Consider the following 16,001-nt stretch of genomic DNA (forward strand, 5'->3'; position numbering starts at 1 on the left):
GCCGAGAAAACGCGCCGAACTCTTTAAACTCATCTGCCTGGAATACAGCTATCGCTACAGGGATGTGCACATGTCGAAAGAATTACTTCCTATTTTCCTTTTATTGAAATATGCATCACAGAAGAAATAACTCAATTTGTAACTCAACGATAAACAAATTGTCACTAGCACTTGAACACACGCGGTCACAATTTGTTAGCCTGCATATACATAGCGACTACACGAGATTCAAATACAAAATAAACAAATTAATAATTATGATGATTGAAATAATAGTAACAGGAAATTACACGTACTGTAATTAAATTTCATCCGTTTTAAGTGTTGAGGATCGATTCCATCCTGAAAAGTTTCGCCTCGGCAAACATGGTGCAATACGCACTTCCCTTTGAGGTGCAAAATACGTGCGCACATAAAACGCTTCAACTTTTGGCTAAGAAATTTATAATAATTCTCTTTTTGCATACCTTAAGTTTTACGCTGATTTATTTTGATTGACTTTTAGCGGTTTAGTAACACTTACAATATAATTATTCCTTTCATTTGGTATCGTATTTAGTTTGTTCTAAGACATTACACAAAATCACATCAGAATTCAGACTGTCATTTAATAATACCCGATCTTGGTTCATACATGTACGAGGTTTACGTACAGTAGCATGCATTTTGTATTAATCTACTTGATTCGTACCTGAAGACCATTTATGAAGTTATTTACAGAGAATTATACGGGAAACAACGCAATGTCGCCTTTGTGACGTAACTGACGTCATAATCAAATGTGCACAAAACAACCGCTCGAATCGTCGAAATTGTGTACCAAAATTGATGACAAAAGCAAACCCGCGACCTACCTTAAACTATCTTTTAAGATTTTTTTCAAAATACAAGAAATTGAATAGGTACCAAATTTTAGACTACCTGCGACAACTCTCCAATCTGAAAAGACTTTCTATACATGCATATAAAACAAGCACGTAGCACCGTTTCTCAAAATGTATGTATGCTAGGCGGAGAAGGGGCAGTAAAATGATTGACAAGCAAGAGAAAAACTTAAGGCACTTAAAAATTGGGGGAGAAGGAAAATGAAGTAAGGGAAGTGAAGAAGGAAAACAGGCATTTAAAAAAATCCCTAGTCAGGGGAGGGACAGATTCCATTCATACTATCATATTCGGCAGAAAAATATTTGAGTACAATGTACAATAATGTTGGATTAGAGTTGGGGGGGGGGGGGGGCAGCCATTCTTAAAATAAAAAAAAATCCCTGTCGAACGCGTGGATGGGGGATGCCCCGCTTTATTTCCGAGCATAATGTTTTACTGTTTAGTATGAAATACACACTCAAAGGCTGATCTCCTCCACTTTTTGTTGCACTATAGTCAAATCCTCGAAAAAGTTGCCCCCCCCCCCCATCCCCGCCAAAAAATAGGATTTTGGAGATTTTTTTTGTATTTTATTTCTTTTTATTACTATTTATTATTATTATTATTATTATATTTTTTATTATTAATTTTTTTGCTTGTCAAAGATTTTTCAGGTAAAGTGTCAATTATTTCTTAGATGCTAAGTGCCTGAAAGACACTTTGAGAAAAGGGAGTATCCCCCCCCCCCCAGCTCCACGTATGTGTATATTTTTTAATTTGTGTTCTGGTTAAATGCTCTCATGTCGTGTTCTAATTCATTTTTTACACCACATTACTCAGTTTAGTTTTTAGATAATCAGCAATCAGACTTTTTTTAGTGATTTCTTATTTTTTACCCAGTCGCACAAATACTAATTCCCTTATTTACTTTTGATATTTTCCCTAACCAAAATCTGATCTGCACGGACTAAGCGTATTCGAGTGCTAGGCTGTACGATGATGTGATAAGGTGTTTACTGTTGAGTATTTATGGAGTTTATTACTTTTTGTGATGCTAATTCAATAAATGGAATACAAGGTGTGAATTATTCAGCATGTGCACATGTTCGAAAGGGTACATCGGTCTATTTCCAGGTATGAATAGGTTTACAGTGTTCGACGTGTTCTCTCGATATGCATCAATTGTATTGGAATGCATATGGACATGCATAGGAAATACGCTGGTGAACTGGTGGTCTGTTCCATTCTTACGATAGATTATTGCAAATTGTTTGTACGAGTTTTACTGTGTATTATTTCAAGTTTATTGTGCATATATTGGTATGCTTTTAAAAAACACGCGCAACTATGTTTTTTCTTCCAAACTTGCATTTATGTTAGTCAAAACAATAATTATTCATAATTTTCGTTATGACTGTTTTTATCTGTTTTGGTTTTAAAATGTTTTCATCAATTCATGTGTTCCCAATTACTTTACTATCGGAGATGTGCACGCGTCGATAGCCAAACCAAAAGTTCACTCAAGTGTAACGAGGGCACTGGGGTATATATCGTTACAATAAGACAAGGTATCTGAAAGAAATATGGCGGAATAGTTGGTATGAAACAAGTCGTACATTGATGTAAATGTTGCGTTTTTAAGAAATTATGTCAGCTTTAATGAATGCATTCAATATCAATGCAGAAATTCAAGTTTGTTAACTCATGCAGTTTTCACTTCATTAGCTAAAATCTGAGAAACAGATGTGACACTTTAAATAGAGTGTCAAATAGAAACATTTCATGTAAACATTTATCAAAAATGCATCACTTCAAATGGAGTGTCAAATGATTTCAATGGGACAAATTTCACATACAAACCGTTCAGGAACAACATGTGCATTCTTCCATTAAAAATTTTCTGAAATTTGCCAAGACTGTTTTTTCTTCATAGTTATTCACTGCAATATTTTTTCCGGATCTTTTATCTGAAATTTATCAGGGCTTTGTTCTCCTTACTTATCTTCACATTGCATGTTTTTTGTCCATAAGTCTAAAATGTATGATGTACTAAAATTCTATCAGGTGAAGTTGAAACTCGTAACATAAAATGGGTCCCAAACCCTGAAAATAAAGTAGGAGTAATATAAATATCATGCATAATCAAGAAGTACCTGGGTGGGAGGGGGAACTTATTTCCTGTCAATTTTTTCATGATAACTAGTATGAAAATAAAACATCCTAGTGAAACCAATGGCTAAAAAATACCCAGAAAATATTTCCAAAATTTAAGATACAATTCTGTTTCATGCTACAGTAAATGGATTTATTGTTTACTTACATCTGATCATTTTTGTTGTCTCCCGTTTGAAAATAAACTTGGCCCTTTATTAGAACAAAAAAGAGTTTGTGCCAAGTTTAGTAAAAACTGGTCCAGTAGTTCTGTAGAGTAAGAGAGGAATACTAACAATAAGGGATAAGAAAAACTCACTTGAACCATTGGATCAGATGAGCTTCCAGGTCAAAACTCAAGACTGAAATCAAAGGTTTCACTCAAATTGTATTTGCTCAAATGAAAAAAAGACCCAGTTCAAGAAAAGCAAGCCATGCTGATGGCTTTGAGAAATAATGCATCTATGATCTATACTTTATTTGATTCTGGCTTAAAAAAATAATGTGTGGTATTTTTAACTATGCCAGCTTGATGCTAATTTATTTTTTCTATCTTTTATTCATATATCCAATATGATGACCGTTCACGGTAGCTCGGTCGGTAGAGCGCTCGCTCCGTGATCGGGAGGTCGTGAAATCGAATCTCTGACCTAACTCGATAAAAAATGGATAGCAACTGTTCCTTCGCCATGCGCTCGACCCTTTGAAGTGAAAGTTTCAGGTCCTTCGGATGAGACCTTAACAACCGAGGCCCCGTGTCACGACAGGCGTTGGCACGATAAAGATCCCTCACTGCTCAATGGCCCTGATTGCCGAGTAAAGGTCAAAATTTGAAGCCCTTTACCGGTATATGGTGACGTCTCTATATGAGTGACAAATTCTCGAATGAGACATAAAACAACATACAATCAATAAATCAATTCAGTATGAGGAATACTAAAAAAAATACTATTAAAAGACATTCTGTTATATGAATGTTGAATACAAAACCAATACCTCCTTTGATCAATAGTCCTAAAAAGAAATTAGTTATGTACATATAATACTATTAATAATTATGCCCTAACATTTGAGAAGTAGTTGCTATACTATGCATACAGTATGTGTGGATCTACAGAGTACCCCTTGCGATTTTCAAAGATATTAAATTCTACATAAATTAACAAAAATGGTATTGGACCCCCTAGGAAAAAAGCACCCTAAAAAATAGTGAGGAGTATCATACATCTGAAATGACTTGTCCTAACCCCCCCCCCCCCCCCCCCCCCCGTTTGTTATTTTTTGTTTGTCAAAAAGAAAAATCAATCCTCAACATTTGTAGCCTTAGCAAGGATCCCCCTCTCGATTGCATATATTTGGGGCAATTTAAAGGTCCCATTCCCAATTCAAAAAGGTACCTTTTCCCCATTTGAATGTTTTAATTTTTCCCAATAGTCGTTTTCCCTATAATTTAAGAACATATAGTAAATTAAATAATAACCAAACTTGTCGTTCTTATTTTTTTACTGTACGAAAAACAAATTTTGCTGAAAAAAATACAAGAAACCCAATATACAATGATTTTAATTGAAATTTTTTTTCCAAAATTCCCTAAAAGATTGCTAATTTTCCCAATTTTTACGGTCCTTGCACTAGTCCAAAAATGTGGTGTGATAGCCCTGCCCTTCCCCCTCCCTGGAAAAAATTACTGGATCCCCACATGTATATACAGGTATATTTACATTTGCTGTGTTTTTCTACTAAGCCAACTGTGAACTTGATTTGAAAACCATTTTTGTGTATACTCAAGCGTAGAAATATACACTGAGAAACTCGCGCTAGTGACGTAACAATGAGGTTACAGACACGTTACTGAAAATATAACGATATAGGGCAGCGAGAAATTCAAACATTGAGTATATTTTTTTTGCATTTAAACTTATAAAATGTAAATATAAGGAATGTTTTTAAGTTTAGTGTGAATTATTGGTGTGTAAATCACACAGACTTGCACATAGGCATATTTTTCATGAAGCGCTAGCAATTTTTACGTGTGATATATAAATGTAAAGTCAATTACATCAGCAAGCAATTTGTACATGTGATATTCAGATGTAAAGTCAGTTATAATATTAGGTAAAGGGCTAAATGCATTTCAAAATGTCTTGAAATTAACCCAGCCCAGTCATAATAAAAATCATCAATAATTTTGTCTCTGAAAATTACTTTCTTCTGGAATTGCTCATACAAATACTACAAGGCATCTGGAACAAGTAAAATAATATTTATGCATAATATATTAAAGAACCTTTAACTTAAAATAAATGTACCCAGGCAAACAGATTTTTCGCTACATAAGGAGTAGAGAAAGATTTCTAAGATTTGCAATACCTATATATATCATTGCCTTTAGAATCCAGGATTCGTATGCATAAAAATTCTAAGAATTTTTTTAAGTATATACTTAAATTTCTTAAGCATATTCTTAGCTGAGTAACATGCCGTTGCATAAAACTTCTAAGCAACATGCTTAGCGATTCTTAGCTTATATCATATCGCAATCTGCTTAAGTACACTGTTGCCGTATCAATAAAGTCACTTCCGCTTTCACTTAAATGTAAACAAACACATGTCATGATGAAGAAGCAAAGAAATAATATTATGAAAAATATCAGTCATATTTACACAGGGAAAAGTGGCTCGCATGATTTTCATGCGTTTGCCTTTTCGCATGAAATTTATGCGAAAATCATACAAAAATCATGCGAAAAGTCCCACATGCGAATTTCATATGAATGTTATCACTCAAATTTCATGCGAAATTCATGCGATTTTCATGCGACTAAAATTTCGCATGATATCCATGCGAATTCCACTTTGTCTGTTTTTCGTGTGAAAATCATGCGATATTCACAAGAATATTATGCAATATTGATACCATATGAGGAAAAGCAATGAACAAAAAAATTTAACATTTTAATGTTTATTTAGATGCATCTATCACAGTGAGTGGTAAAAAATTGCCAGTCTCTGATGATCCTAATATCATATTGTTTGGATGCTCCTTATGAATCCATTTACATTAATGATGGCTGTGTTTAAAGGCAGTTTTTCAGTCTTTTGTCCTGACAAGCATTTCCTACAAAGAAATTAAATCATAAAAAATTTTATTATATTACTACCCATACTGATATTCCAATTGTTTCAGTCAAAAGGGCTAACTCCTATAATTACTGAATAGGATCTGTCATTACAAACAAAAAATTCCATGTGATCACCTGAAAGGTCCATGTTTTGTCAACTTGTTTATGTTAAACTGCACTGGTATTACATGTTTTGAGCAAAACAGAAGACCCTGTGTTTTTTACATTAATAACTGCACAACAGGGGCATATGTCAGACATCAGAACATGTTATTGACCATGCAACTCTCTATATAAGTAGTGATTTCCCTAAGAACCAGCTACCGGCCAAATTAATCGCTTCAATTGATAAAAATGCCGCTTTGAAATAAAAAAAAAACCAAAATAAAATTTAATTGTTGTAAGGTCCACAGAGATTTGTCATAAACATCAACCCAAAGCCAGATACAATTGATCTCTAATGCTTTACTTTGAAATAAAGGGAAAACACTGTATAAGGTTGTTATTGGAACCTATTGTCCAAATTAGATATAAAAGTCCATTTTAGTTATGATATTCCAATTGGATTTATGTGTTTTACAGATATTATAATGCTGAAAAGATGGATTTTTTAAATCTGCATAAAATAATTAGAATATATCAAATGCAACAGTTTAATTATTACATGGAATTTCTTCATTCATAACCCCCACATTTGTGAGATTAATCCCAAGAAAATTGGATCTTTTGTGGGACCTGCGTCCTAAAATATTTTGTGTGATACACTGTAAAAGTCGTGTTTACAAGTCTCTGCACATGTGTCAGAACAATATACACAATTAGAAATCACTTTTAATGTTAATTACTTACTCAAAATTTAGTAAAGCCTTCAAATAAATGTCGCTTAGCATAAAAAATGCATAACTTCATTATGACTTCGATGAAACGGAACCATTCAATTCACCTGGCTTGAACCTGAAACGAAAACGAGATCCGAATTTACTCTGAAAATTTTCGTTGCAAAATGAATAACAATAAGAATCTACATTTTAAACACAAAATATGACAAACAATTAACAGTACATACATATTCACCGTCGTTTCAAGGGATTAGAGCACATAAATCCCAAAGGAAACTCTGGAACAAGCCACAGGAGGGTACACTCGTTTTTTTCTGTAACAGGAAGTGCAAGTAGAACCTGGATAAATCGGCCATTCACTTTCGTATTCATCACAGAATCGGGAAATATCTAAATAACTATAATTTTTGTCCTTTAAATCTTTATTTTGAAAATTTATTTCCGCGTCTTAGTCGGAACTTTGATGACTACGGGGTATACACTTATTTAACGAAACCAAAAGTAGGTTTTTATGGAATGTCGTACGTCACATATTACGTCATCATGCGGGTGAGAAAGCAGACAAGAAAGAGCAGACTAAATTCAACTGCATATTTTCTGTAAGTTTGTCATATTTTTTATCCTCTCCTTTATCACCAGATGAATGTAATATAATTTATTGGCAATATAGTTACATGTATGCTGACAGCTTAATAAATAGATATGTTGAAATAAGATGGACCTGGCACAGGCACTCTTTGCCTGTTGCACCTGGGTCTGGTGGATGGTGTAAACCTCACCAAGCAATATACAGCACTGTAAAGTTATACATGTATATTAGGATATACCTAATTTTTTTAATCAGACTGTAAGTCAATCATTTTGTTCTAAAAATAGATACATAATGGAAGGGTGGCCTGGAAAAAAGTGGGGTGGGTCTTTAATTTATCCTTCTCCTAGCTCCCATCCCTTCAACTCTACTATTTTGAATTTCCTTTATCTTCCTCTGTCTGACTCCGACCTTCCCTATTTCTTCCTCTCCAAACTCTCCTTTACACCTCACATTCACCCATCACCACCAATTCAAAACCATTATTTGTAAATGTACATGTATAATCACAAAGAGGTTACTCTCTCTTCTATATAGAACCATGATATTTATATAATTACTACAATGTACTAATGACATGCACAGTGGGTGACACATCTGTTTAGATACATTGTTGTTCACTAGTTTGCAAATAGTAAATGAGTTGTGTCCCTTTGTGTGGTCTTTCTTTTCTTCCTATGTGGTACAATCCACTATAATCACTTAACCAAAAGGTCAAGACTTAAAGAGTGAAAAGAATAATGTTTCCTTTGATCTTTTTGCCACCAGGGCAGGCATTGGGGTGTGCCGTGATACATTCAGTGTTTTAAAAACACTAGGAGGTTAATTATAAATGGGGATAGATATAAAAAATGTTTATAATTCATCGAGTTTGAAGTTTGACGCTCTGTTTGCAATATTAATAAAAGCAGTAATGTAATATAGCTAATAAATCAATAGATTTCTAATTGAGCTAGAGATAAAAAGTATTTATTTAGGAGCACTAATGCCACTGTAAACATATCTATACATTTTAAATTGAAAATACAACAGAACTCAGTTCTCATAAAAAGAGGTAAATCTCAGTTGTTTTAGGAGTTAAACTTTTATGCATTCCAAAATACATGCAGATATATAAAGAAGCTTTATAAGTTATAAGAAAGCAAGTCTGAGTAACTTCCCTGTAAATGAGTTGTACTGTATATTCTATTTTGTGTTTACTAATGACATGTTTGAGAAATATTTACTAAAATGTTGTATTCTTAACTTGCAGGTATTTGCTAGAAAATGAGCAGATGGTCCCCCACTATACCACACTGATAGCTTCTCAAAGATTATACATATATGTTACATGCAAACAGGTAAAAAAAAATCTAGTATGAAATATTTATTGCAAAGGTATACATCAATATATATAAATAATGTTGTTATTTATGATCAAGTGGCTGACATACTTTTCCCCCCATCTTATTTTTGCAACCTGTCTCCTTTTCTGTAACTACTCCATGCTGCTTTTCCATGATTGGTTTTAAGCTCACCTGAGCCAAAGGCTCAAGGGAGCTTCTCTGATCAAAATTTGTCCGTCGTCTGTCGTTGTTGTCATAAACTTTTCACATTTTCATCTTCTTCTCCACCACTGGGCCAATTTCAACCAAACTTAATACAGAGTATCCTTTATGGTAAAGGGTTTTCAAATTTGTTCAAATGAAGGGCCATACCCTCTTTCCAAGGGGAGATAAGTAAGAAATAGTAAAAATTGGGTGTGGATATTTAAAAATCTTCTTCTCAAGAACCACTGGGTCAGAAAGATGAAACTTATGTGAAAGCTTTCTGACATAATGTAGATTCAAGTTTGTTCAAATCATGACCCCTTGGGATAGGGTGGGGCCACAGTGGGTGATCAAAGTTTCACATAGGAAAACATGAAAAATCTTTAAAATTTCTTCTTTTCAGGAACAGTAAAGCCATGATTGGTGATTTTTATGAAGGAGCATCCTTAAGTAGTGTAGATTTAAGTTTGTTCAAACCATGACCCCCGGGGCTAGGGTGAGATCACAATGAGTGAACAAATTTTTACATAGAAATATATATATAGAAAAAATCTTTAAAAATCTCCTTCTCAAGAGCAGCAAAGCCATGATTGGTCATATTTATATGAAAGCATTGTCAGGTAGTATAGATTAAAGTTTGTTCAATTCATTACCCCTTGGGGTTGGGAGGGCCTAAATGGGTGATCAAATTTTTATGTTAGGCATACATGTGAAAAATCTTCTTCTCAAGAACAGTTAAGCAGTGATTAGACATATTTATATGAAAGCATCCTTGATAGTTTACATTCAAGGTTGTTCAAATCATATCCCCTTAGGGGTAGGGAGGGGCCATAATTGGTGATCAAAGTTTAAAATGAGAATACATAGGAGAAATCATTAAAAATCTTCTTCCAAAGAATTGCAAATCCATGATTAGCCATATAAATTCAGACGCATCCTCAGGTAAGGTTAGGTATATTCAAATTTGTTCAAACCATGTCCCCTGGGGGTAGGGTGGGGCCATAATAGAAGATCAAACATAGAAAAGCAAAAATATAATTGCAGAAAATCAGGATAAAGCCGCAGAAAAGCAGGAATTTTTTTCCTGTGAGTTATTTGAATCAGACTAGCAGAACCATAAGCATTCAGGTTATTTCTGCTTATCTAATTCTTAAATATATTCTGCTAATTTATAGAATAAATGCATAAAAATGCAGTGGTACTAAGGAGATAATTAACCAAATGCTATTGAATTGACAGTATCTGACATTTTTTAATTTTCACTGTAGGCACAGTTTGCATGTCATCACAGCTTCAAATACCAGAGTACCTATATCCTCAGAAGATACATGCAAACAGATTTGTCAATGGTACATGTAAGTAAATACATGTATGATTTTTTTTCCACAATTTAAATTTGACATTAAGCTGAACATATTCAATTTAATTATTCCATCTAAGCCAGAAGCTTTAGTAAGCTTTTTACTGTCAAAACTTGTCTGTCTGTTGTTGTAAACTTTTGCACTTTCCAGATATACGTGTTACATTCTCTAGAATCACACCTAAATGCCAATTTTAACCATTGCAAACTTGGCCAGTTAGCACAACTCATGTTTTGTTTAAGTCTCAGATCAAGGAAATTTAAGTTTTAACAGAAATGTACAGACTAACCATTTTCCAATGGGAGAGCATTTATAGGGATAACGAAAACAGTGATGTGGGTGTAGTAAAACATTGAATTATCTCAAAAGTCAGGATCACTGGGCCATATATTATTGGTAAAAGCTAAAACTTTTTTGCCCCTACAATGTAGTTATATACTAGCTCCTACAAAGAAGTTGTAAGGGTGTCCTGGAATCACCATGTCTGTTTGTCTGTCTGTAGACATGTTTTGTCTGGAAATTATCTTTTAAACCACTTTATAATAATGCCCTGGTAATCAAAGAATCGTGGGTATATAAGTTTTTGCCCCGTCCGTCCATATTTCACATGTGTATTTATTGACTAGACCTTCCTTTTGGTACCAACATATTTGACCTTGACCTTGGAGTTTGACCCACTTTTGTAAAAATTTACCCAACTTTAACCTTGGCCATAACTTTTGAACAGTTGGTGCTAGGGCTTTCAGATTTCACTTGTATATTTATCCTGACAAGACCTTTCCTTGGGTATAAATATTTTTGACTTTTTGACCTTGACCTCAGAGTTTGACCCACTTTTAAAAGACTTTAACCTTGGCCATAACTTTTGAATAGTTAGTACTAGGGCTTTCAAATTTCACAGGTGTATTCCTTGTGACAAGACCTTCCTTTTGATATCAACAATTTTGACCTTGCCCTTTGAGTTTGACCTACTTTTGAAAAAAATTTAACCTTGACCATAACTTTTGAACTATTGGTGCTAGGGCTTTTATATTCTGCATGTATATTTCTTATGACAAGGTCTTCCCCCTGAATACCATTTATTTTTACCCTTTGACCTTGACCTTGGAGTTTGACCCACTTTTAGAAAACATTAACCTTGACCATAACTTTTGAATGGTTGGTGCTTGGGCATTTTTGAACTCTCGACTTTGCAGTTTGACTTGCATTTGAGAAACTTTAACCTTCGCCATAAGCTGCCGTACAGGGGCATCAGTGTTTCACAAACACATCTTGTTTTTTCCTACACTTTGTAATTATATATGAACTAACTGGTAACAGGAATTTACAGACTGATTTGTCAAACTTTTAAAAAGAGGAATAAGAGAATCAAATTCTTATTTGAACATGACTTTGTAACCAAGAAAACAATCTTAGGCTCATAACTGATAGAAAGGTAGCTTGTGTCCAGAGATGAGCCTTGACCCAGTACCAAGGGCATTTTAGATATGTTCAAGGTCAAAAGGGTACAAATGTATTAAATTATTCTCATTCACAATTAACTCTGTAATGGAAACACAGTAGACATTCTTGAGACAAAACTCGTCTGTGACTCAAAGGTATATCCCAAGTCTAACATAGGGTAGTTTGAACTAGATATGTTTTTAAAATATAAAATAATCATAACTTTTATGAGGATATATACTAAATACAAAGGTTGCTTAATTATGACTAGAGGCAGTGAAACAACCCTGCATGTTGGTCATTTAAGCAATGTAGAGGTAACAGGAATTGAAGTTTAAATTCTTGGCCATAACATAATATAATTGTATATTGAAAAAAGTAACTCCCAAAGATTATACTGCCCTAATGGTTGATAATGATCATAAGATATGCCATTTCCAGGACAGAGGTCATAAGACAAGGTCAAGGTCATAGAGTTGATAGAAGTATCTCAGAAAATGCAACTTTTTATAGGAGTAGTATCTGGAGAACATACTTGGCATACAGGTGATTATGACCAAGAGGTATTAATCCTACTTAAGGGCCTAGGGTAGTCATAGTTAATTCAAAAAAAATATTTTCCATTATGAATTTCAATAACCTGAGATTGTTTACTTTTGTATTTTCAGGTATAACGACAACACCCTCTCAACAGAATCCTCAAGATGAAGAAATCTTATGTGATGAGAACCTCAATAAAGAAGATAGAAAAAGATCAATTGTTTTAGTTTTCAATGTAGAAATTGATGTCACAAATGTCTTTATTTAGTCAGGGAGTCCAGAAAACAAGTTTTGATTCTTTCAAATTCAAAATTACTTTTTGTATAATCATGCATTACTTGTGTCTGGATTAATTGACTAAGTAAGAAAAATAGAATTTCTTAAGAAAACTTCATTTGCAAGAAGCAAAATTTCTGTTTCCAAGGAAGAAGGATAGAATTAATGGATTGAGGTTTGGGGCACTCATAGATAATAGCTTGATATTAATATCTGGGGTACAAAAAATATGCTTGTCTTCGCATGATATTCATATGAAACCTGGGTTTTTTTTTCACATGAATTTCGTGCGAATTTCTTTTCGCATGATATTCGTGCGAATTTCATGTGAAAATTGCATGATATTTTCGTGCGAATATCATGCGTGGTCCTTTTCGTCTCCTTCTCATGCGAAGAATTCGCATGATATTCGTGCGAATTTTATATGAAGTTCATGCGAGCCACTTTTCCCTGTGTATTTAATGATTCGCCTTCCTTTTATAACTATTTTTTTTTAATTCTTTATCGATTTAATTGATCAAAATATTTTGTTTGATATCGATAACATGTTTATATTATCAACTACTTAGAGAGAGATAGAGAGAGAGAGAGAGAACAATGAACAAACTGTGGAGGACGTAGAAAAAAAAGGCATAATTGAGAGGGAGAGCTAATCAAATTAATTTTGAAATTGAAATTATTTTTTATAGCATTAGAGGACATGGTAAACACTTTTTCCAGGATGAATTTAGTTTAGTTTCGAATATGTGGATATAATCTCGTGTAATATTTGGCGCTTTTACTGAATACAAAGTCATTAAATTAAATCTCTCTCTTTCTCTCACGTTACTTAATTAATCCACGATTGAGGTGTCGATTGAATGATTGTATAAATTACGTGTAATATGGGATGTATACATGTAAATCAAATTCTTCTGAAAATGTAAGAATAATTTAACATAACTAGAAATACATCGCACTGGTGAACTCAAAAAGGGCTTTTCCGACGACACTGCTTTATTTGTCACAGGTGCTGGACGTTGACAAAACTACGCAACATATTTTTAACCGTTTTGATAATAATAAATCGCTAGCATCTTGTAAAGTATATAAATGCCATATAATAAAGTAGATACATGTAGATTGTAATTGATTTCACTGATTTAATTACCTCTTTATATTTTTAAATCAGTTTTTGTAAATTTCCTTTAATTATTTTTGTTCGTCTACCTCTTTGAAATATCTTAAGCAATATGCTTAAGAACTTAAGAAAAGTAAAGACCATGCTTAACTTTAAGCATATGCTGAGCATATACTTAAGAGTTGAGAAGTTTTATGTAACATGCTAAGCAATATGCTAAGTAAAATTCCAATCTGCTAAGCAGGAAAACAGTACTTAAGTATATGCTTAAGGACTTAAGAATTTTTATGCATACGAACCCAGGCTCATGTGAGCTAAAAAAAAAAGGTCATGTTTTATTCTGTGGCGTAGGTGACGATTAGGAATAGATGACTTTCGCATTTGTTAAATTTATCTCCCTTTGTTGGCATAACAAAATTTTTTATCACTATTATATTCATTGTAACTTACGTGTAAAATCTTAATCCTTGAAAAACTGCAAATTTGTACAATTTCTAATGTGTATGGGCCAAGAAAGAAAACACAATGTATCATTTGTCAAAAATTGGCCTATTTATAAAGCTAAACAGTACTCATGCCAGCTGAACCCTGATTGACCCAACAAAGGGAAATATTTCTTGCAAAGGAATTGATGCGGTTAATATAAGTAATATTCTTAATCACAAAAGGGTCCAGTCTTGTGTTCCATCATATTTCAAGTTGAAGACTACTTCCTAGAAATATACATCGACCATTGCTTCCAGTGAAATATGAAAATAACGAAAAGTATTCAATCTCGAATGTCCAATGAAACGATACAAATTTGGAGCACAGGATTACACGTGACCTATGGCTAGTGTGGTCATGGTGTAAATTTAAGGGAGGAATAAGTCGATCTGTGATTTGATGGCTTAGTTGTTGCCCCCCCAAACTTTGCAGCGGTGTTTCTTTCTAGATAGAGTTCCTTTTGTGTTAAATTGGAAAAAAAATTGTGCGTTTTTGGAATTTTGTAACTTTAAAAAATTATGGCTTTTCAAAATAGCAAGGATGAGAACAAATCACAGTGTAATCCTACCCTGGCGTCGGGAACCACTGGAGCGTCAATTCAAATGTCCGCTATCCATAATTGCTTACGGTCAATCACCAGTAAATTGGACAATATCAATATTCTACAGCAATCAGTTAATAATATGAATCGAGATCTTTGGGACGAAGATGGGTTAGACGAACGTATCAAATACATCGGCCAACAAAACGTAGATAATGTTGGTGAAATTGAGACGCTGAAATTAGAAAACAGTTATTTGCGAAAAGAACTCCAAGTTTTAAAGTCTATTGTTGTTAACCATTACAGAAGGGTCACTCAGCAAGAGAACGAAATAGTCGACCTCAGAGGAAGATCAGTGAAGGACAATATTCTGTACATAATTTAGCTGAAGATGACCAGGAAGATCTGATTTAGCGAGTTGATCGAGGAGCATTTGAATCTGGAAGTTGGCTTCATCAGAATACACCGAAATGGTCAGAAATTTCCTGGTAATTCTAAACCAAGGTCAATAACAGGGAAATTACAGAACTACAGCGATAAAGAACTCATCCTCCAAGCTATTCGACAAAAGAAGGAAAATGTCACCATTAACAGCAACTTCTCAGAACACTCTCCAAAGAAATGAGAGTTTAAAAAAAGCTGCAGGAGATGAACACCAAGTATCGAAAAGAAAATGTTATAACAAAGATAGTGAGAAATAAGTTAGTATTTCCATATGGAAGCATACATCGTGACAAGGTGTACCACCACGAGCTCAGGATCCACTCATACTGGACAAAGAAGAAATTGAAAAACTGTGTCAGTGTTACAGAAGATGGCAATATCTTCACTTCAGTCATCTCCGAAATTCATACCTATGCACAGGTCAGAAACGTATACAAAAATGTTTTACGCAATCCAGACTATGCCTGTGCTAACCATAGCATTTTAGTGTACCGATTTAAAGATGCCCAAGGACGAGTGCACGACGGTTACTGTGATAATGGGGAGTACGGGGCCGGATGTCGAATGCTAAAGGTACTTGTTGAGAGAGATGTTTCAAATGTAGCGGTCGTCATTTAAAGAAAAAATGGTAGGCATTTGGGTCCCTGTCGCTTATGAACGATCTTGTTATCAAAGCTATAAGTCGCACCTGTTACT

At 34.0% G+C, this 16,001-nt stretch overlaps 1 long non-coding RNA gene across 2 annotated transcripts; it reads right to left on the minus strand.

The window, feature by feature from the left end:
• Window positions 1-5,990: 5,990 nt before the first annotated feature.
• LOC133199871 (uncharacterized) lies at window positions 5,991-7,267 on the minus strand. 2 transcript variants are annotated; one of them, XR_009722854.1, is made up of 3 exons: window positions 7,204-7,267; window positions 6,987-7,091; window positions 5,991-6,133 (listed from the first exon to the last, which is right to left on the minus strand). It is a non-coding gene; the product is annotated as an uncharacterized LOC133199871 (long non-coding RNA). The 2 variants fall into 2 exon arrangements; XR_009722855.1 differs by having other exon boundaries at window positions 7,212-7,224.
• Between the last annotated feature and the right edge of the window lie 8,734 nt (window positions 7,268-16,001).

The sequence above is a fragment of the Saccostrea echinata genome, unplaced genomic scaffold (assembly GCF_033153115.1).
Source record: "Saccostrea echinata isolate AGI-Se365-2 ecotype Australia unplaced genomic scaffold, CSIRO_AGI_Sech_v1 ptg000036l, whole genome shotgun sequence".
Taxonomy (NCBI): domain Eukaryota; kingdom Metazoa; phylum Mollusca; class Bivalvia; order Ostreida; family Ostreidae; genus Saccostrea; species Saccostrea echinata.